The 23,597-nt window shown below is 34.0% G+C and overlaps 1 protein-coding gene and 1 long non-coding RNA gene across 2 annotated transcripts in view; both read left to right on the top strand.

The window, feature by feature from the left end:
• LOC142235289 (uncharacterized) overlaps nucleotides 1–23,597 on the top strand; it is a 483,342-nt gene that overhangs the window by 74,082 nt on the left and 385,663 nt on the right. The window lies entirely within an intron of this gene.
• On the top strand, nucleotides 19,818–20,391 carry LOC142232721 (uncharacterized). The gene is made up of 3 exons (XR_012721183.1): nucleotides 19,818–19,922; nucleotides 20,008–20,106; nucleotides 20,189–20,391. It is a non-coding gene; the product is annotated as an uncharacterized LOC142232721 (long non-coding RNA).

The following is a 23,597-nucleotide window of genomic DNA, read 5'->3' as shown; positions in this document are numbered from 1 at the left end:
AATATTAAAGAAAGGACGAGAAAAGCAACGGAAGCTTTGCAAAAAGGCAATAAGAAAAAAGTGGGAACAACCAAAAATTGTGCATTGGCTTAACACGGCAATGGTTAGACCTACAATGGTGTTGTGGACTGGTGGCCAAAACTTCAGCAGCCGACCGGTTTATATAAAATTTCAGGCCAAATTTCTATCGCAAAATGAGCACCAAAACCTCTGGATCTCATTACGTTGGACTTTTGCACCTGGGTCGTTTTGGAGAATAAGGTTGGAAGTAAAACATAACAATGTGTCGATCATCTCAGAATTTAACCACGACCAAGAATCTGTATCCCTTATGGGGTCTTAGACCGATATCGATACGGAGTGACAAAGCCATGGTGGAAGGTAGCTTATAATACCCATCATCTCTTTATTAGAAATTATCCAGTGTTCTGCGACGTTTTATTGTCTAGGAATTACTTTCAGTCTCCACGAAATTAAAAAAAAAAATGCACTCAAAAAAAACTTCATTTTTTGTGATTTGAAGCTATCAACAATTGAAAAAAATCTACTTCGCTAACAATTGAAAAACAAAAACAAATAAAACTTCTTGTCTATCCTTTATCTCTCTCTGGGGACATTGTCTTTGGCAAAAGAGATATTTTTTTTCTTGTATCTAGCACGTATGTACTTCCATTCAATTACTCTAATAAGACATTTCTTATCAGTTGCAACCAAGAATCACCGCCAATAAGCATCGCATAGACATCATTTAAGACAAATCTTTTTGGCCACAATAGAGAGTACGATAATATTGTTGCAATTTTCTTTTTTCTTCTCAAAACGTATTTTTCATACGCACGACTAATACGAAAAACGTTTTTCTTCAGAGACAAAATGTTTTTCTTAGTAGCGACATGAACTTCCGAAACACTTCACACAGAGAGTTCAATTTACTAGGAGGAGTCATGGATTTTGTGTAAAATCCATGACTCCTCCATTGGTAAAACTAATGCTGCACAAAATCGAATAAAGAACGGAAATCATCAGTCTTCTTGTTTTCCCTACAACTCAAAGAAGGATAGAGGCTACTAGAAATTCTGCTGCAGTCAGCCAATGTGTGAGAAGGAGAAAAAGTCGGTGGCCCTATGCCAATTACAAAAGTGATTTCACTCTAATCTGCCAGTTGGGGGACTCTTGGCATAAGGATTTTCTTTTTAACAACAAAAAAAATGGAAAATCCCATTTGGGGAATTTTTGAACGAAGACTTAAATACGACAGAAAGTGTGTGTGTGATGCAAAAACATTTTTTTGCAGATCCAGTGGCCCATAGATATAGAAATTGGCATGTATGAAAATTGTAAAGAAATTCTTCAGTTATTTTATTTGAAGGGAGAAGTTCATTTTGACACATTTTGACAAAATTTTCTTTAGCAAGAAAACTTTGACAAAAATTTCAATAGAAAAAAAATGTTGACAAAACTTTGTAGAGAAATAAAATTTTGACAAAATTTTCTATAGCAATAACATTTTGACAAAATTTTCTATAGAAATAAAATTTTGGCAAAATTTTCTATAGAAATAAAATTTGGACAAAAATTTCAATAGAAAAAAAATGTTGACAAAATTTTCTATAGAAATAAAATTTTGACAAAATTTTCTATAGAAATAAATTTTTGACCAAATTTTCTATAGATATAAAATTTTGACAAAGTTTTATATGGTTATAAAATATTGACAATATTTTCTATAGAAATAAAATTTTGACAAAGCTTTGTATGGAAATACAATTTTGTAACAATTTTCTACAGAAATAAAATTTTGACAACATTTTCTATAAAATGAAATTTTGACAAATTTTTCTATAGAAATAAAATTTTGACAAAATTTTCTATAGAAACAAAATTTTGACAAAATTTTCTATAGAAACAAAATTTTGACAAAATATTCTATAGAAATAAAATGTTGACAAAATTTTCTAAAGGAATAAAATTTTGACAAAATTTTCTATAGAAATAAAATTTGGACAACATTTTCTCAAGAAATAAAATGTTGACAAAATATTCTAAAGGAATAAAATTTTATTCTGATTATTAATTTTGTTCGGCTTGAGGTCATAAAAACAATCGATTATTGATTTGTTTTAATATTTATTTCCAATATTTCGGTTAGTGTCACTAACCATCTTCTGGGATATTGTATCTACATAAAATACAAAACATAAATTACATTTAATGTTCACAAAAATCACAATTGTTATTGAAAATATATTTTATCGAAAAATAATAAATAATAATAAATAATAAAATTTTGACAAAATTTTCTATAGAAATAATATTTGGACAACATTTTCTCAAGAAATAAAATTTTGACAAAATTTTTTATAGAAAAAAATTTAACAAAATTTTCTATAGAAATAAAATTTTGATAAAATTTGCTATAGAAAAAAATTGTTGATAAATTTTCTATAGAAATAAAATTTTGAAATAAAATTTTGACAACATTTCCTGTGGAAATAAAATTTTGACAAAATTTTCTACAGAAATGAAATATTGACAAAATTTTCTATAGAAATAAAATTTTGACAAAATTGTCTACAGAAATAAAATTTTGAAAAAAATTTCTATGGAAATAAAATTTTGACAAAATTTTCTATAGACATTACATGTTGACACTAAGTTCCGCCGGGCCGAATCTTAAATACCCACCACAATGAACCAAATATTAGGGTTTCCTTTGAAATTTCAGGAGGGCTTGGGGACTTGAGGACACTTCCCGAAGATAAATTTAAAGATTTCACCTATGAGGACTATATCAGATTCTGGATTTGTAAGAACCATTTTTGTTTGAGTTTTAGAGGAATCATTAACATCTCGTGTAAGTGTGCAAGAAAATTATAAAATAACGTCTTAATTTGAAATCTTAAATCTGTAGAAGTAAAATCTGGAAATTTTACATTGAGTTTCAAGCAATTTTCATGGTCAGTGCGCCTTCTACACCCTCAAGAAGTGAAGTCGGTGTATATGGAGGAATTACCAAATGGACCGATAAAAACTTAATTCGATGCACGTTTTTGTGAGCCTAAAATACCAGAATATTTACAATTTCAGGCAAATCAGATAAAAACTATGGTTTCTAAAAACCCAAGGAGTTAAATCGGGGGATCGTTCTTATGGGGGCTATACTAAAATATGGACCGATACTCACCGTTTTCGGAACACCTCTTTATGACCCGAAAATACCTTTAGATTTCCAATTTCAGGCAAATAGTATAAAAACTTCGGATTCTATAAGCCCAAGAAGTCAAATCGGGAAATCGGTCTATATGGGGGCTATACCAAAATATGGACCGATACTCACCAGTTTCGGCACACCTTTTTATGGTCCTCAAATACCTCTAGATTTCCAATTTCAGACAAATTGGATAAAAACTACGGTTTCTATAAGCCCAAGGCCCCAAATCGGGAGGTCGTTTTATATGGGGACCATACCAAAACATGGACCGATACTCACAATTTTTGACACACGTATTTGTGGTCCTACAATACCTCTAGATTTCCAATTTCAGGTAAATTGAATAAAAACTGCGGTTTCTATAAGCCCAAGAAGTAAAATCGGGAGATCGGTCTATATGGGGGCTATACCAAAACATGCACCGATGCTCACAATTATTGGCACACGTATTTGTGGTCCTGCAATACCTCTAGATTTCAATTTCAGGCAAATTGGATGAAAACTACGATTTCTATAAGCCCAAGACCCCAAATCGGGAGGTCGGTTTATATGGGGACTATATCAAAACCTGGACCAATATAGCTCATCTTCGAACTTGACCTGCCTTCAGACAAAAGACGAGTTTGTGCAAAATTTCAGCACGATTGCTTCATTATTGAAGACTGTAGCGTGATTACAACAGACAGACAGACAAGCAGACGGACAGACGTACAGGCGGACAGACGGACATCGTTATATCGTCCTAGAATTTCTTCCTGATCAAGAATATATATACTTTATATAGTCGGAAATCGATATTTCGATGTGTTACAAATGGTATGACAAACATATTATACCCCCGTCACCATTCTATGGTGGTGGGTATAAAAATACAATTTTGACAAAATTTTCTATAGAAATAAAATTTTGACCACATTTTCTATAGAAATAAAATTTTGACAAAATTTTCTTTTGAAATAAAATTTTAACAACATTTTCTATTGAAATAAAATTGGGAAAAAATTTTCTATAGAAATAAAATTTTGACAACATTTTCTATAGAAATAAAATTTTGACAAAATTTTCTATAGAAATAAAATTTTGACAAAATTTTCTATAGAAATAAAATTTTGACACAATTTTCTATAGAAATAAAATTGTGACAAAATTTTCTATAGAAATAAATTTTTGACAAAATTTTCTATAGATATAAAATTTTGACAAAGTTTTATATGGTTATAAAATAGTGACAGCATTTTCTATAGAAATAACATTTTGACAAAATAAAATTTTGACAAAATTTTCTATAGAAACAAAATTTTCTATAGAAAAAAATGTTAACAAAATTTTCTATAGAAATACAATTTTGATAAAATATTCTATAGAAAAAAATTTTTGACAAAATTTTCTATAGAATTAAAATTTTGAAGTAAAATTTTGACAACATTTCCTGTGGAAATAAAATCTTGAAAAAATTGTCTACAGAAATAAAATATCGACAAAATTTTCTATAGAAATAAAATTTTGACAAGTTTTTCCATAGAAATAAAATTTTGACAATTTTTTCTATAGAAATAAGATTTTGACAAGATTTTCTATAGAAATAAAATTTTGACAAAATTTTCTATAGAAATAAAATTTTTACAACATTTCCTGTGGAAATAAAATTTTGACGAAATTGTCTACAGAAATAAAATTTTGACAAGTTTTTCCATAGAAATAACATTTTGACAATTTTTTCTATAGAAATAAAATTTTGACAAAATTAGCTATAAAAATAAAATTTTGACAAAAATTTCTATAGAAATAAAATTTTGACAAAATTTTCTATAGAAGTAAAATTTTGACAAAATTTGCTATAAAAATAAAATTTTGACAAAAATTTCTATAGAAATAAAATTTTGACAAAATTTTCTATAGAAGTAAAATTTTGACAAAATTTTTAACTGAAGGGTACATAAGATTCGGTCTCTCTATCTTCCTATCAATTATGTTTCCTCCCTCGTATGATGCCTTGCTGACATAAGTTATTGTAGAGAGTCACAGAGAAGCGACGAGCGATATAAAACGTGTCATGCCAACACATGGTCGGAAGTCAAGAGACATATGAACTTGTCATCACTCCATAAAAGGTAAATGTCACAGTGTTAGTTTGAAATTCACAATCTCAACCGTGAGAGAGATAGAGACTATCACACATAGTTAGTAAAGTAGCCGTACTATGAATGGATGTGGATAAAGTGTAAGTGATTGTACAAGAATCGTGATACGTTCGTTTTCGTGGCAGAGACTAATAAATTGAATGTGAACATTGGTATTTCTACTACTCTGTAAATGAAGAATAATATCTATCCACCTACCTTGTAACATTCATCATCATGGATATCATTACCAACATCATCATCATCACATCACACAATCTTTTTTTTTTTTTTTTGCAATAACGTCCTTGTCTGTCATGTTAGTCATCTCGTTCCTCTCGTCCGATGAGTAATTCTGTTAATGTCTTTTACGTTATTGATACCGGGCTGGGTAAATTACATGTACGTCATTTGAAATTGAAAAGAAATTGAATTTTGTTTCATCGCCATCATCATCATCAACCAATGTGAGAAGAGAAGATTTTTGGAAAAGATTAAATTCTGTGTTTTTTTCGACTTTTGCAAAGGGCGTATATGTTGCTTCAATGAATTGCTTAAAACGTTATTCAATGTTGGAAGGATGTATGGCGGAAACATAAGTAGTAATTTCCTGTTGTCAGCTGACAGGATAATTATTGCTATAAACGAGAGATCTATAGTTTCCGATGATTCTACGGAAACGGAGGGGTGAGTACCAGAGGTTGGATGCATATATAATTTTGGGAAATTTTACAATTTAGCATCTATGATATATGATTGAAGATTTCATTTGTGTTTTTAAGAAAAAAATATTTATTGTTTTCATTCCTCAAAGTCTATACACAGGCTGGTATACAGAGACAATTCTGGATGTTTCAGAAATGGGTGAGAGAGCAAATTCTGCAAAAAAAAAAGTATTATATTCTGCAAGGTACGTAACGTTCCCAGATAGACTGAAGTCAGGTAACCTTTGAGCTGACAAAATGTGTTTTTTTTACTTGGAGTACGTAATAGGTATTTATTACGAATAGGTACCTATTACGGAAAGGTTTTTTTGGTTAACATAATGCAGATGGAGAACTCTCAATTAGAGAGTGCAGTCGTTGGTGATTCGGGGAATTTATTGAGTTACGGTTAGTGGCTCTTATTCAGTTTGTTACCTTATGGAGTGCAGTGGACCAGCAATTAACTTATTTTCGTTTTTTGGCATAAATAATAATGTTCTTGTGACAGTTTTTAATCAATTTTGTTCCATGCTTTGGTACTTCAGCTAGTATCCAGGTCATGGATCTCTGCGACAAGGATGGGATGTGTCCAGAGTGATCTGGTGGTAAGACGGTCAGGTTTAGCTGGACAATCGAATAAGGTGAAGAGTGTCATGTGGCCCTTGGTTAAATATGGGACACATGTCAGTTACGCTGCTATCAACCAGTGATAGGTAGAAATTGAGGCGGCTGCACTTGACTGATTTTAATTGGGCTAAAACTACCCTGGTTTGCCTTTGGAGGTCTCTCTCCTCCGGTGCTATGGGTTGTGGTCGAGCTCGGAGAACAGGATTAACTTTGTAGCTTCTCACCGCTACAGCTACAGACTTCTCATGAATCCTGCTCAGACCTGTCTGGTATGATGCCTGATCTAGAGGCTCTTTTTTGTAACGCTGAATCTCGCGCCCTACAAGGTAAATATCAACTCTTACATTCCTGGATGATGGTTGCCTATCCACAAAATGGTGATTTGGATGGCAACTTCGATAGCCACCCAAGAGGTAGTGCTTTGTCAACATGTAATTGTGTCGATGCACTGGGATGATCTTGGTTTTCGCATAAAGGTGATCCAGTTGTGTACTGCGGAGACATACTGTCGCAATTCTAAGTGCAGCGTTCTGATAGGTCTGTATGTTATTCCACTGTCTGCCTATTATTTGAGGTGCCCACACTGACGCTGCATAGTTTACCACTGACCAGCCAATTGCCTTATATCCAGTCAACAAGGTTTCTATGTCCGCACCCCAAGTGCTGCCTACAAGCGACTTGAGGACCTTGTTTTTACCACGAAGCCTATCGCAAATTGCAGTGGCTTGGGCAGACGACTTAAAAGTCTGTCGAATATGGCCACGAGAATCTTGGGGTAATTTATGGTCGAAATTATTTCTTCCACCGACTCTGACATTCAACTGCCTGCGTAATTCCGCCGTCCATGTAATGAATAGTGTGGCTGAGAATTTGGAGGGAGATATCCTCACGTTTCTAGCAGTGAAAGAACAAGTAAGATCAGCGAGGTAGATGTTCAATCGAGAGCATATGCCATCAACAATAGGCCCGGATGCCATGATTGAAGAATCGTCAGCATACGATACAATCTCGACGCCATCAGGAGGGGTTGGAATAGACGACAAGTAGAGGTAAAACAGTGACGGAGAGTGGGAACTCTCTGTTTCACTCCAGGGGTCTCGACTTCCCTAAATTCCACATACGACTAGCGCCCACGCAGGGTATACTAACTCATTCATTCCTTTTGTAAAACATCAAAATATTTGTCTCAAGTCCCACAAAGTGTATGTATTCCGGGTCGTGGTAGCGATATCCGTCCGTCCGGCTCTCCCTTCGTCTGTTGAAATCTTGCTAACTTACGGACGTAACAAGCTATCGACGTGAAACTTAAGTTTCATAAGTAGTTGTTATTGATGTAGGTCCAAATGCTATTGCAAATATATCAGGCCACATTAAGATAGAGTCCCCATATAAATCTACGCCCAAATTTGACTCTTGGAAAATCAAATTTCATTCGATCAGTTTGAAATTTGGTACGTGATGTTAGTATATGACCTCTAAAAATCAAGCACAAATTGGTCCATATTGGTCCTTTATTATATTTCCCCACACATAGACAAGTCTCCAGATTTGACATCCGGAGCCTCTTGAAAGAGCAAATTTTATCCGATCCGATTGAACTTTGGTATGTGATGTTAGTATATGACCCAAGGTCGAGGGTTCGATTCGTGCTTCGACCGAACACCAAAAAGTTTTTCAGCGGTGGATTATCCCACCTCAGTAATGCTGGTGAGTTTCAAAGCCTCTCTAAGTGGTTTCACTGTAATGTGGAACGCCGTTCGAACTCGGCTATAAAAAGGAGGTCCCTTGTCATTGAGCTTAACAAGGAATCGGGCAGCACTCAGTGACAATAGAGAAGTTCATCAATGTGGTATCACAATGGACTGAATAGTCTAAGTGAGCCTGATATATCGGGCTGCCACCTAACCTAATCTTCTTTATCCAAAACGCTCGATTATAAATTATAAAATGGGATCAAAGATCGTTTGCGTGAGTTGTCCAAGAGAGTATTGTAATGGAGCACAGTGGAGAGTGAAATTGAGAACGCAACATTAAGATGGTGGTTGGTTGCAAGGGCAATTTAAACAAATGACATTTGCGGATCAAAGGTATGTGCAGTGCTTCAATGAAGTTTGAGAAGACGATGCCTTGGACTTAGTCCGAAATAAGGATAGTCAGGCAATATCTAGAGCACATGTATGAATACTTCCAAACAATCTAAAAGCTCATACATGGTTACTTGAAAACCCTACTGACCCTTTATTTACGTTAAGCATACTAAAGGAATACGACCAAGATATTCTATTGATTGAAAAGTTGGCCGTTTGGATTAAGTTCAAGGACCAATGCGGCATAAGGAGTTTCCAGGTTGCATACGACGGAGATATCTAATATTGCGACATGTAAATAGTAGAGCTACAATCTACCGCTAGGGAGCCACCGTGGTGCAATGGTTAGCATGCCCGCCTTGCATACACAAGGTCGTGGGTTCGATTCCTGCTACGACCGAACACCGAAAAGTTTTTCAGCGGTGGATTATCCCACCTCAGTAATGCTGGTGACATTTCTGAGGGTTTCAAAGCTTCTCTAAGTGGTTTCACTGCAATGTGGAACGCCGTTCGGACTCGGCTATAAAAAGGAGGTCCCTTGCCATTGAGCTTAACATGGAATCGGGCAGCACTCAGTGATAAGAGAGAAGTTCACCACTGTGGTATCACAATGGACTGAATAGTCTAAGTGAGCCTGATACATCGGGCTGCCACATAACCTAACCTAACAATCTACCGCTATAAAGGGTGATACGGTCACAATTTGGTCAAGGGAAAACGCATGTAAATCGGTGAAATCGTTTATTTAAAAAATCAAATTAAATTTCATTTTCAAGTTTAATTAGTATAATATTCAGGAAAAATATTCAGTTAGGCTTTCGCTTTTCCAAATCCGAATTGCCGGGCCTCACGCTTGACACCTGCCATCAGATTTTGTACAGCCACCTTGTCCACCTTCTTCGCCGCAGAAAGCCAGTTTGCCTTGAACTGCTGCTCGTCCTTAGCAGTTTTTTTGGTCTTCTTTAGGTTCCGCTTGACAAAAGCCCAGTATTTCTCAATTGGGCGGAGCTCTGGCGTGTTGGGAGGGTTCTTGTCCTTGGGAACCACCTGCACGTTGTTGGCGGCGTACCACTCCATGGCCTTTTTACCGTAATGGCAAGATGCCAAATCTGGCCAAAACAGTACGGAACAACTGTGTTTCTTCAGGAAAGGCAGCAGACGTTTATTCAAACACTCTTTCACGTAAATTTCTTGGTTGACAGTCCCGGAAGCTATGAAAATGCTGCTTTTCAAGCCACAAGTACAGATGGCTTGCCAAACCAGATATTTCTTTGCGAACTTTGACAGTTTTATGTGCTTGAAAATATCTGATACCTTTCCCCTTCCTTTTGCCGTATAAAACTCCTGTACCGGAAGCTGCATGTAGTCGGCTTTGACGTAGGTTTCGTCGCCCATTACCACGCAGTCAAACTTCGTCAGCATCGTCGTGTACAGCGTCCGGAATCGCGCTTTGGCCGTCGTATTTTGTTTATCATCGCGATTTGGAGTCACTACCTTCTTGTAAGTCGATAGTCCGGCTTGTTTTTTGGCTCGATGCACGGTTGTAGACGATACACCCAGCTTATTTGCGGCATCTCGGAGATAGAGGTTAGGGTTTCGCTTGAAACTAGCGGCAACTCTTTTTGTCTTCTCAGCGGCTTCCGGTTTTCGATTTCCCCCCGATCCAGACTTCCTGGCTGCCGACAAACGTTCCCCAAACACTTTAATCACATTTGTAACGGTTGATTTGGCAACTTTTAGCGATTTTGCCAGCTTTGCGTGCGAGTAGCTCGGATTTTCGCGATGCGCGAGCAAAATTTTGATACGCTGCTCTTCTTGCTTGGACGGCATTTTGACAACTGAAGAGTGAATTCCAAAATCAAAATAGGAGCAACATTCTACACACACACCTTCAAAATGAGGGGTGTTCAGGTTTTTTTAAATGCAAAATTGAAAGAAATACGTCAAGTTTATATTGACCAAATTTTGACCGTATCACCCTTTAGATGGGTCGATGGTTGAGATTGTGGAGGGCAGTGAATTTATCAAAAGTGACTCGTAGAATGTTGCGGGATTAACCGAGCTCTGTAAAGACGTTACTCCTGATGAGGCTATCAAATCGAGGGATGTTATCAATCATTTTAATGGAACTGCGGTTATTTATTCCAGATAAATAAGGATGTAGTGCTTACACAAATGTGGTTCTTCACAGCCATGTTTCCCAGTTTTGCAAAATTTTGAGATAAATCCATATGTACACGACTTTGGTGTTACCCATCTTCTATTCAACTAAATACAAATTACTTAAAAACACAAATCTTTTTTAAATCATAGCCGCAGTTAACCTTCTTTTTCAAAATTCGAGCTCTTACTTTCTCATTCCCTAATGTTTTGATTTCCGTTTTCATTCTATTGTTGTCGTCTCCACCTCATTATCGCTCTCGTTAGAATCATCACGCGTTGAATGAGCAAACAGAGCTGTCGTTTTTTTTTATTCTGTCATTGTTTTTTTGTGCTCTTTTTCTACATTACGTAACAAACCATTATGTAAGATTTTAATTAAAATTAATTACATTAAGTGCAGCAAAGTAAACAAACACTTAGATCTGTATACTGCCCTGCAGGATGGCGCGCGTTTATTTAGTTGCTTTCTGGAGTTGTAAAATGGGCAGAAGATTTAAACAACTGTGCAAGTTCGTATTTGAAGTCTCTATTAAATGGCTGGCTGGCAAAAAAAAAAAAAAAAAAAAAAACAAACAAGGATATTTGAAGAAACAGCAGCACACATACCAGTTGCCGAAATGTTGCCGTTTTTTTGTTTAATGAAAAATCTTGCAGAGCGGATTTAAAGAGATAATCATCATTGGCTTTGTATATTGGTTCTTGGTTGATTCTGATGGAATAACCGAGGGCTATTTATACCCTTCACCACTACTGTGGTACAGGGTATAATAAGTTTGTGCATTTGTATGTAACGCCAAGAAGGAGTAATCATAGACCAACCTTTTAGTATACGGATCGGCTTAGAATTAAATTCTGAGTCGATTTAGCGATGTCCGTCTGTCTGTCCGTCTGTCTGTCTGTCTGTCTGTCTGTCCGTCTGTCTGTCTGTCTGTCTGTCTGTCTGTCTGTCTGTCCGTCTGTCTGTCTGTCCGTCTGTCTGTCTGTTGATGTATTTTTGTGTGCAAAGTACAGCTCGCAGTTTTACTCCAATTGTCCTAATATTTGGTATAGGGTCCTGTTTCGGCTCAAAGATGATCCCTATTGATTTTGGAAAAAATCGGTTCAGATTTAGATATAGCTGCCATATATATTTTTCACCGATCTGGTCATAATTGGCGTGTATATCAATCGATCTTCCTCAAATTCCGTACATCCGAATATTTTATCAGTCTCGAAAAACTTGCAAAATATCAGCCAAATCGGTTCAGATTTAGATATAGCTCCCATATATAGCTTTCGCCCGATTTACACTCATTTGCCCGCAGAGGCCAATTTTTTGTTCCGATTTAGTTGAAATTTTGCATAGGGAGTAGTATTAGCATTGCAACTATGCGTGCCAAATTTGGTTGACATCGGTTCAGATTTAGATATAGCTCCCATATATAGCTTTCGCCCGATTTACACTCATTTGCCCACAGAGGCCAATTTTTAACTCCGATTTAGTTGAAATTTTGCACAGGGATTAGAATTAGCATTGTAGCTATGCGTGCCAAATTTGGTTGACATCGGTTCAGATTTGGATATATCTGCCATATATAGCTTTCGCCCGATTTACACTCATTTGCCAACAGAATCCAATTTTTTGCTCCGATTTAGTTTAAATTTTGCATAGGGAGTAGAATTAGCATTGTAACTATACGCGCCAAATTTGGTAGACATCGGTTCAGATTTAGATATAGCTCCCATAAATATCTTTCGCCCGATATGGACTAATACGGTCCCAGAAGCCAGAGTTTTACCCTGACTTACTTCAAATTTTGCACAATCGGTACTTTTAACAATACTATTGTATGTGCCATATATGGTCAAAATCGATTCAGATTTAGATATAGCTCCCTTATATATCCTTCGTCCGATTTGAACTTATATGGCCTCAAAATCCAGGGTTTTGCCGTGATTTGCTTCAAATTTCGCACAAGGAGTACGTTTAGTAGTATTGGTAATTGTGCCAAATTTGGTTAAAATCGGTTCAGATTTAGATATGGCTCCCATATATATCTTCCGTCCGATTTGCACTCATATGACCAGGGGGCCAAAGTTATACTCCCATTTACGTGAAATTTCGCATAGATAGCAGAATTATTATTCTAACCATACATGTCAAATTTAGTCAAAATCGGTTCAGATTATATATAGCTCCCATATATACGTACACCAGAGTTTGGGGAAATATGGTAGACTGTTACACATTTTAGACGCATTTTCAATGGAAGTTTCCTCCAATTAACTTTATAGCGTTAGCCGATTTAAATTTTAATTCTAGAGATTTTGTAGAAGTAAAAAAATTGTCTCCTTTATATAGCTTCCAGCAAATGTGAAGTAGTTGAGATGGTAACACAAATTTTGGCCTACATAGGGGTGAAGGGTATAATATAGTCCGCCCCGCCCGACTTTAGACTTTACTTACTTGTTATACCCTCCATCATAGGATGGGGGTATATTAACTTTGTCATTCCGTTTGTAACACATCGAAATATTGCTCTAAGACCCCATAAAGTATATATATTCTGGGTCGTGGTGAAATTCTGAGTCGATCTAAGCATGTCCGTCCGTCCGTCCGTCCGTCTGTTGAAATCACGCTAACTTCCGAACGAAACAAGCTATCGACTTGAAACTTGGCACAATTAGTTGTTATCGATGTAGGTCGGATGGTATTGAAAATGGGCCATATCGGTACACTTTTACGTATAGCCCCCATATAAAGGGACCCTCAGATTTTGCTTGTGGAGCCTCTAACAGAAGCATATTTCATCCGATCCGGCTGAAATTTGGTACATGGTGTTGGTATATGGTCTCTAACAATCATGCAAAAATTGGTCCACATCGGTCCATAATTATATATAGCCCCCATATAAACCGATCCCCAGATTTGGCTTGCGGAGCCTCAAAGAGAAGCGAATTTCGTCCGATCTGGCTGAAATTCGGTACATGATGTTGGTATATGGTCTCTAACAACCATGCAAAAATTTGTCCACATCGGTCCATAATTATATATAGCCCTCATATAAACCGATCCCCAGATTTGGCTTGTGGAGCCTCTAAGAGGAGAATATTTCATCCGATCCGGCTGAAATTTGCTACATGGTGTTGGTATATGGTCTCTAACAACCATGCAAAAATTGGTCCATATCGGTCCTTAATTATATATAGCCCCCATATAAACCGATCCCCAGATTTGGCTTGTGGAGCCTCTAAGAGAAGCATATGTCATCCGATCCGGCTGAAATTTGGTACATGGTGTTGGTATATGGTCTCTAACAATCATGCAAAAAGTGGTCCACATCGGTCCATAATTATATATAGCCCCTATATAAACCGATCTCCACATTTGGCTTGCGAAGCCTCAAAGAGAAGCAAATTGCATCCGATCCGGCTGAAATTTGGTACATGGTATTGGTATATGGTCTCTAGCAACCGTGCAAAAATTGGTCCACATCGGTCCATAATTATATATAGCGCACATATAAACCGATCCCCAGATTTGGGTTGCGGAGCCTCTAAGAGAAGCAAATTTCATCCGATCCGGCTGAAATTTGGTACATGGTATTGGTATATGGTCTCTAGCAACCGTGCAAAAATTGGTCCATATCGGTCCATAATTATATATAGCCCCCATATAAAATGTTCTCCAGATTTGACCTCCGGAGCCTCTTGGAGGAGCACAATTCATCCGATCCGGTTCAAATTAGGAACGTGGTGTTAGTATATGGTCGCTAACAAACATACCAAAATTGGTCCAATCACACAAAAATTGGTCCATATCGGTTCATAATCATGTTTGCCACTGAGCCAAAAATAATCTACCAAAATTTTATTTCTATAGAAAATTTTGTCAAAATTTTATTTCTAGAGAAAATTTTGTTAAAATTTTATTCGGTTCATAATAAAATTTTCATCATTGTCAAAATTTTATTTCTATAGAAAATTTTGTTCAAATTTTATTCGGTTCATAATTATGGTTGCCACTCGAGCCACAAATAATCTACCAAGATTTTATTTCTATAGAAAATTTTGTCAAAAGTTTATTTCTATAGAAAATTTTGTTAAAATTTTATTTCTGTAGACATTTTTGTCAAAATATTCTTTCTATTGAAAATTTTGTGAAAATTTTTATTTCTATAGAAAATTTTGTGAAAATTTGTTTTCTATAGAGAATTTTGTTAAAATTTTATTTCTGTAGAAAATTTTGTCAAAATGTTATGTCTACTTTGTCAAACTGGATTATATACGTATTGGATCGATCTTTTTTGATTTTATATATACCACGTATGGACTTACATACAATTTAGAAGATGGTGTTAGGAGGTTTTAAGATACCTTGCCATCGGCAAGCGTTACCGCATCTTAAGTAATTCGATTGTGGGTGGCAGTGTTTAGAAGAAGTTTCTACGCAACTTACGGCCGTATATACTTGTTTTTTACTAACATTGTGTTCCACCCTAGTGCATTAGCCGACTTAAATTTTGAGTCTATAGATTTTGTAGAAGTCTATCAAATTCTTCCAGATCGAGTGATATTTAAATGTATGTATTTGGGACAAACCTTTATATATAGCCCCCAACACATTTGACGGATGTGATATGGTATCGAAAATTTAGATCTACAAAGTGGTGCAGGGTATAATATAGTCAGCCCCGCCCGACTTTAGATTTTCCTTACTGGTTTTAAATATATCAGCTTGCATTGAACTCAAGGATATTAGGGGAAAGGAAGTTGTTTTGTGGAAAACTGCTTTTCGAGATAAAATGTTCGGTGAACATTTTATCTACAATGAAATGGAAAGTAAAGGTAGCTGATAATGGAGATGAATGGGTTAATTACCTACTCTAAAAATGGAGTTCAGTGGTTAAAACCGTGGTCAAACAGACATAAGAGGAATGAACATTGATATCATGCTGTAAATATTTATTTTCGTATTCAAAGAGCAGACAAGATAAGCAATGTGAAATATAGGTCCTACACCCAAATAAATCAAATGCTGACGGACTCAGAATCAGACCTTTTAAGTCGATCTAATTCTGAATATCTATCGCTCTATGGATGACATCGCAATATTGGGATCGCTAAAATTCCTGTATACGATATCAGATGTGATGAGTGAGGCTTTACAGTATCTTTCAGACTCAACCAGAGGATGTGGAACCAGGAAAACATCTCTTCACCAGAAGAAGAAAGCCCATTGGATACAATACTCCTGAATTTCAAGCAAAGAAATTGAGTTTCTCGAAATCAGCAAGATATTTGGGAGTTATCTTGGATTCTAAACTGACTGGAAAATATTGCAAACCTCATAAAGAAGGCCTCTGCAACAATGTATTCTAGTCATAAATCGGTCGGTGAAGCATGGAGAATTCGACCTTCTAGTTTTAATTGGCTTTATATTGCGGTTATAAGACCTGTGGCCACATATGGATGACACGTTTGGTGGGCAATCGCGAACCACCAAAATCATATATCGAAAATTAATGGCATAGGTACAAACGGCACTTTTTTATACAACAAGCGTTACTACTGCCCCTTTTGACACTCATGAAACTTGAAACCTCGGATCTGGAAAATTTCGGAATACGATCGAAGATGTGTTGATTGAGGCTTTACAGTATCTCTTGGACTGGACCAGAGCGTGTGGATTGGTTGTGAAACCTGGAAAACAAAAATGGTACTCTTCACCAGAAGAGAAAAGCCCATTGGATACAATACTCCTGAATTTCAAACAAAGAAGTTGAGTTTCTCGAAATTAGCAAGATATTTGGGAGTTCTCTTGGACTCTAAACTGAACTGGCTGGAAAATATTGCAAACCCTATAAAGAAGGCCTCTGCGACATTGTATTGTTGTCAAAAATCAGTCGGGGAACGATCGAGCTTTGTTATACACTCCACCATAGGATGGGGGGTATATTAACTTTGTCATTCCGTTTGTAACACATCGAAATATTGCTCTGAGACCCCATAAAGTATATATATTCTGGGTCGTGATGAAATTCTGAGTCGATCTGAGCATGTCCGTCCGTCCGTCCGTCTGTTGAAATCACTCTAACTTCCGAAGGAAACAAGCTATCGACTTGGAACTTGGCACTAGTAGTTGTTATTGATGTAGGTCGGATGGTATTGCAAATGGGCCATATCGGTCCACTTTTACATATAGCCCCCATATAAACGGACCCCCAAATTTGGCTTGCGATTGCTCTAAGAGAAACAAATTTCATCCGATCTGGCTGAAATTTGGTACATGGTGTTAGTATATGGCCTCTAACAACCATGAACAAATTTGTCCATATCGGTCCATAATTACATATAGCCCCCATATAAACCGATCCCCCGATTTGGCTTGCGGAGCCTCTAAGAGAACCAAATTTTATGCGATCCGGCTGAAATTTGGTACATGGTGTTGGTATATGTTCTCTAATGACCATGCAAAAATTGGTCCACATCGGCCCATAATTATATATAGCCCCCATATAAATCGATCCCCAGATTTGTACTCCGGAGGCTCTTAGAGGAGCAAAAGTCATCCGATCCGATTCAAATTTGGTACGTGGTGTTGGTATATTGTCTCTAACAACCATGCAAGAATTGGTCCATATCGGTCCATAATTATAAATAGCCCTCATATAAATCGATCCCCAGATTTGTACTCCGGAGCCTCTTGGAGGAGCTAAATTCATCCGATCCGGTTGAAATTTGGAACATGGCGTCAGAATGTGGTCTCTAACAAACACGCAAGAATTGGTCCATATCGGTCCATAATTACATATAGCCCCCATATAAACCGATCCCCCGATTTGGCTTGCGGAGCCTCTTGGAGGAGCAAAATTCATCCGATCCGGTTGAAATTTGCAACGTGGTTTCAGTATAAGGCCGCTTATAACCATGCCATAATTGGTCCATATCGGTCTATAGTTATATATAGCCGATCCCCAATCACACGAAAATTGGTCCACATCGGTTCATAATGATGGTTGCCACTCGAGCCAAAAATAATCTACCAAAATTTTATTTTTATAGAAAACATTGTCAAAATGTTATTTCTATAGAACAATTTGTCAACATTTTATTTCAATAGAAAATTTTGTCAAAATTTTATTTCTATAGAAAATTTTGTTAAAATTTTATTTCTATAGAAAATTTTGTCAAAATTTTATTTCTATAGAAAATTTTTTCAAAATTTTATTTCTATACAAAATTTTTTCCAAAATTTTACTTCTATAGAAAATGTTGTCAAAATTGACGGATGAAGGAATTGGTAGCGGTATTCAGTGAACTAAGAATATGGGAATAAAAGCCGTGGGCAATGAGAACATAAGGTCTAAAATAGTCACCCGCTGTCGTAGAAAATTTAGGGTTCTCACTGAACAGGATAATGTAACTCTCTGCGGGGTATCTGCACAGAAAAAAAAGTGTCTTGTAAATTTAAGGACCATTTTGACTTCCACATAGTTCAACAAATTTACTGTAATATAGTTCATTTTTCGTAACCACAACGAAAATTAACTTAGCTAAAGCAAAACTTATAAAAATTCAGCAAATGTTTTTAGTTCACTAACTACGAAATGGGAAGGATTTTTCCTTAAATAAATTTCCAACACAGTAGTTAATGCATCGTTGATTCTATTATAAAAATACATGGGCAATATAAAAATCTTACTACGAAATGTGGACAATTTACTAAGAAAAAATTTTGTATGGAAAAAAATTTTTGTAGTAAAAATTAACTTAAAGACATTACCGATTCGTACGATGACTACCTACAGATTATTTCCCTTTTTATTATATGTTGGAGTGTTTTTACTCACATTGAACATTTTAGTTAAAATAGAATAAAAATTAGTTAATATAATCCTTGACAGGTGTATATAATTTTTATAGATTCCTCATAGATTTGGTATATATTTTACCTTAACTTATAGATAGAATTCCAACTAATCAATAAACGTGCTACTGGAAAATGTGAGTGCATCATGCGAGGGAGTTTTTAGAGACATTTTGTGTATATCTCGTATGATTGATTGTGTTTGTTATTGCGTCATTTACGCTGTTGTTGGTTGTTTTGATTCTAGAGACAATGGAATGTTCCTTGTGTGTTGTTGGTATCTTTTGTGGTGAGAGTTGTTTTTTTGCAATAGCAAGATCAGAAAGGGATCGTGTGTGTGTGTGGAGTTGTTTTTCTTTACGGCAGGTATGTATCCCTTATGACTATTTGTGGCTTTGAGTTTTATTGTTGCATTCAGTTATGTTGATGCATTTATGAAGTGCACACGTGGATTTAATTTTGCAAAATTGTACGTGCGGTATTGGTGTTTATTAATGAAAATACATTTATTTCGAAACATTTTAGAAACTGAGAAGTGAATGATGTGATGTTAGAGGAATCAAAATCGCTTTTTATTGATAAAAAAAAAAAACAAATAACAGATTAAGGAACTGTATATTTCTGTTAATATGTTAGTTTAAAATTAGTGCGGATTTTAAATTGATTTACATAAAAAATATACAACATGAGTGGTAATAGGATGATTTATATTTATTCTACATCTGGATCACAGGTTGAGAAGCAAACATTTTTTTTTAATCTATATTTTTTATGTTACAGCAATTCCTACAGGTGAGTACTAAGTTCGAGTTTAGCCGCTAAAATTAAAAATAAATCACTAAGCAAAGTATAAAATTATACGTCTTCGATACAAATTTAAATATAACTTGATGGAGAATAGCCCAAATCAAGTTTTTTATAAAGATTATTTTTTATAATGGATTATTAAAGAAAACTTATCATGGAAATTGCAATTTTAGCCGCTAAACTCGAACTTAATATCCACCTTAAATACTAAATGCTATACTGACAAGTGGAAATTATGTCTAATTTTAGAATATTTTTTATTTCAAATATATTCTGAGAATAATTTCAATAACGTCCCATTTGTCCATGGATATGATTCCAAAAATGTACCTACTGGATGGATTTTTCAATGTGGTAAGTTTTTCTATAAACGGTATTTTGTCCGTTTTTAATAAAACCAAAATTTCAATTTATTAAAAATAATTTTTTTCACTTGCAGGTAGACAGGTCTCGTAATGGTATTTTTTTGAATATTCTTACTGTTTAATACTAATTAAGCTGATATCCTTATTGGCTCTAGGAAATACTCTTGAAAACCGTAAGTTAAAGATCAATATGAACGATAGAATTAATTAATTAATAATATTTTTCTTATATTTTGTATAACTTTGCAATTTCAGATGCTTATAAGCCAAATCCGCCCAACAAAAGTTAGCCAAAATCGATGAAATTGGACAATTCAATTGAAAACATGGAAATTTAAATTAATTAGAAGCAATTACTAACTACCGACAAGTAAATGCGTCCAACGTACTAATAAAAATATTTCCTTTATTGTATATCATAAGCCATAGTTTTGTGTAATATAATAATAATTTTTTGAAATAAAATACTGGTGGTTATAGAAAATTGACTTGTTTTGTACGAAAAATTTCTTAGTTGTATACAGGCTTGTTGTACCTTTGATTACTCAATTTCTCAACTTTTTTGAAAATTATACCGGCAAACAGTTTATTTCAAACCAATTTCTTAATACAGGTTTCCCAAAAAATTGTTAATTTTTCCGGATAGCAGGAATATTTTGAATGAGTTTAACTATATTCTTCCCACAGCATAGTAATAATGAACTAAAATACGATGTACTACATGAACTAATTTATAAGAAAATCATGAACTTATCTAGATGAAAAAAATCTTTGGCGCCAAATCATGGTCATTCTTACTATGGGTTAGTTCATTTTTCATAAAAAATAGTAAACTTTTTTTTCGGTGTGTAACTCTCTGCAGGGTACCACTGTCTTCATATATTTACAGGATTCATGTTAAATGTGATGATCAATAGCGAGGACTTAGATCTCTTCGGAAGGATGCAAGCAAACCAAGTCTAATAGAGCCGTAGGAATTTCGAAATTCTGAGGGCTTTGACCAGACAGGAATTTCGGCCTTTAATTGGCATTAAACGGCACATAACACACTTGGGAAACATATGGTAAGAATTGGCCTTAAAGAACCAGATGATGTCTGGACCTGGATGTTTCCAAAGGTTCGTACCACTTCCTGTGATAGTGCCCAGCATTATCCTTTAGAAGAAACTAGATACCGGGTTCCGTTTTCTATCAGGGTCTCACCGCTCTGCGATCTTTATATAGTTTCACGGCAATGTGGAAAGCCGTATTTTTTGTTTTTCAATTTAAATAATGTTTCTTTTTTTATATATAGAATTATGATAAATTTTTCTTTGGTGCCTATCAGCATCAAGGTTTTCTTCAAATCATTAAAATGTTTAAAAATATTTTACTACAATATTTTACAAGCTCTTTATTACATTAAATGGGTTGAATTTTGGTTTTAGTATTTCAATTTATATGTGGTTGAGTTGAAAGAGATCCCAAACTTTAACTTTTGCCAGAAAGTGTTTACTTTGCGTTTTGTCTTCAAAACCAAGACCAAGAAAAACAACTCTCCCTGTTAAAGGTCATTTACATGTGCTGTTAAGGTAGAACGATATGAATTCTTAAAAATTCTCCAAATACCATGTATATCAACATCTACTCTGAAGAGGTCAAAGTTCCCCCTATATATTTCTCCTCCTTTCAATTGTCTTATGTTCACTATAGTGTAAGTTTTTGTTTTGCACACATACACATGCATTTTTATTTCTAACACAATTAAGTGTTTCCATACACCCAACAAAACAGTGTTCTTTTCATGCTTAATTCCTGGCAACAGCCATAAGAGCATGGAAGAAAAAAAAACACAACCATCAGTTCTTAGTCGAATAAAAAGGATTCACTCGTCCTGCTTTTGTTTACATAGACGCTGGTACATGCTCGTTAAGCATTCCACACAAAAAAGGCAAATAAAAAAAACAACACAAAAATTAAACAAATCCTAGGACTCCTCTATTTTTGTCTCTGAAACACTTGCCTGCCCACTTGAGGTGGACGAGTGATATGGAAAAAGTTTGGAGACTCACGTGTGTGGAGCACGAAAATTTTACCAAATAAAAAAATTTATTGTGCATAATTTAATGTCTATAGAAAATTTTATTTTATAGACGATTTTCTAGAGAAAATTTTGTCAAAATTTTATTTCTATAGAAAATTTTGTCAAAATTTTATTTTTATGTAGAATTTGGTCAAAATTTTATTTCTATAGAAAATTTTGTAAAAATTTTATTTCTACAGAAAATTTTGTCAAAATTTTATTTCTATAGAAAATTTTGTCAAAATTGTGTTTCTGTAGAAAATTTTGTCAAAATTATATTTATGTAGACAATTTTGTCAAAATTGTATTTACTTTATAAAATGTTATTTCTATGGGAAAATTTGTCAAAATTTTATTTCTATAGAAAATTTTGTCAAAATTTTATTTTTTTGTAGAATTTGGTCAAAATTTTATTTCTATAGAAAATTTTGTCAAAATTTTATTTCTACAGAAAATTTTGTCAAAATTTTATTTCTATAGAAAATTTTGTCAAAATTTTATTTCTATAGAAAATTTTGTCAAAATTTTATTTTTATGTAGAATTTGGTCAAAATTTTATTTCTATAGAAAATTTTGTAAAAATTTTATTTCTACAGAAAATTTTGTCAAAATTTTATTTCTATAGAAAATTTTGTCAAAATTGTGTTTCTGTAGAAAATTTTGTCAAAATTATATTTATGTAGACAATTTTGTCAAAATTGTATTTACTTTATAAAATGTTATTTCTATGGGAAAATTTGTCAAAATTTTATTTCTATAGAAAATTTTGTCAAAATTTTATTTTTTTGTAGAATTTGGTCAAAATTTTATTTCTATAGAAAATTTTGTCAAAATTTTATTTCTACAGAAAATTTTGTCAAAATTTTATTTCTATAGAAAATTTTGTCAAAATTGTGTTTCTGTAGAAAATTTTGTTAAAATTATATTTCTGTAGAAAATTTTGTCAAAATTGTATTTACTTTATAGAAAATCTTTTTCGTTTTATTTTTATAAAAATTATATTTGTATAGAAAATATCGTCAAAATTTCACTCCTACAGAAAATTTGGTCAATGTTTTATTCTATAGAAAATTATGTCATTATTATTTCTTTATTTTTATAGAAAATTTTGTCAATATTTTTTTTAAAGAAATTTTTGTCAAAATTTTATTTTTATAGAAAATTATGTGAAAGTTTTATTGCTATAGAAAATTTTGTCAAAATTTTATTTCTATAGAAAATTTTATAAAAATTTTATTTCTATAGAAAATTTTGTCACAATTTTATTTCTAAAGAAAATGTTGTCACAATTTTATTTCTATAGAAAATGTTGTCACAATTTTGTTTCTATAGAAAATTTTGTCAAAATTTTATTTTTATAGAAAATTATGCCAAAGTTTTATTACTATAGAAAATTTTGTCAAAATTTTATTTCTATAGAAAATTTTGTCAAAATTTTATTTTTATAGAAAATTTTGTCAAAATTTTATTTCTGTAGAAAATTTTATTTTTATAGAAAATTATGTCAAAGTTTTATTACAATAGAAAATTTCGTCAAAATTTTATTTCTATAGAAAATTTTGCCAACATTTTATTTCTATAGAAAATTTTGTCACAATTTAA

The sequence above is a fragment of the Haematobia irritans genome, chromosome 4 (assembly GCF_050003625.1).
Source record: "Haematobia irritans isolate KBUSLIRL chromosome 4, ASM5000362v1, whole genome shotgun sequence".
Taxonomy (NCBI): domain Eukaryota; kingdom Metazoa; phylum Arthropoda; class Insecta; order Diptera; family Muscidae; genus Haematobia; species Haematobia irritans.
This window is presented reverse-complemented; position numbering and strand designations above follow the sequence as displayed.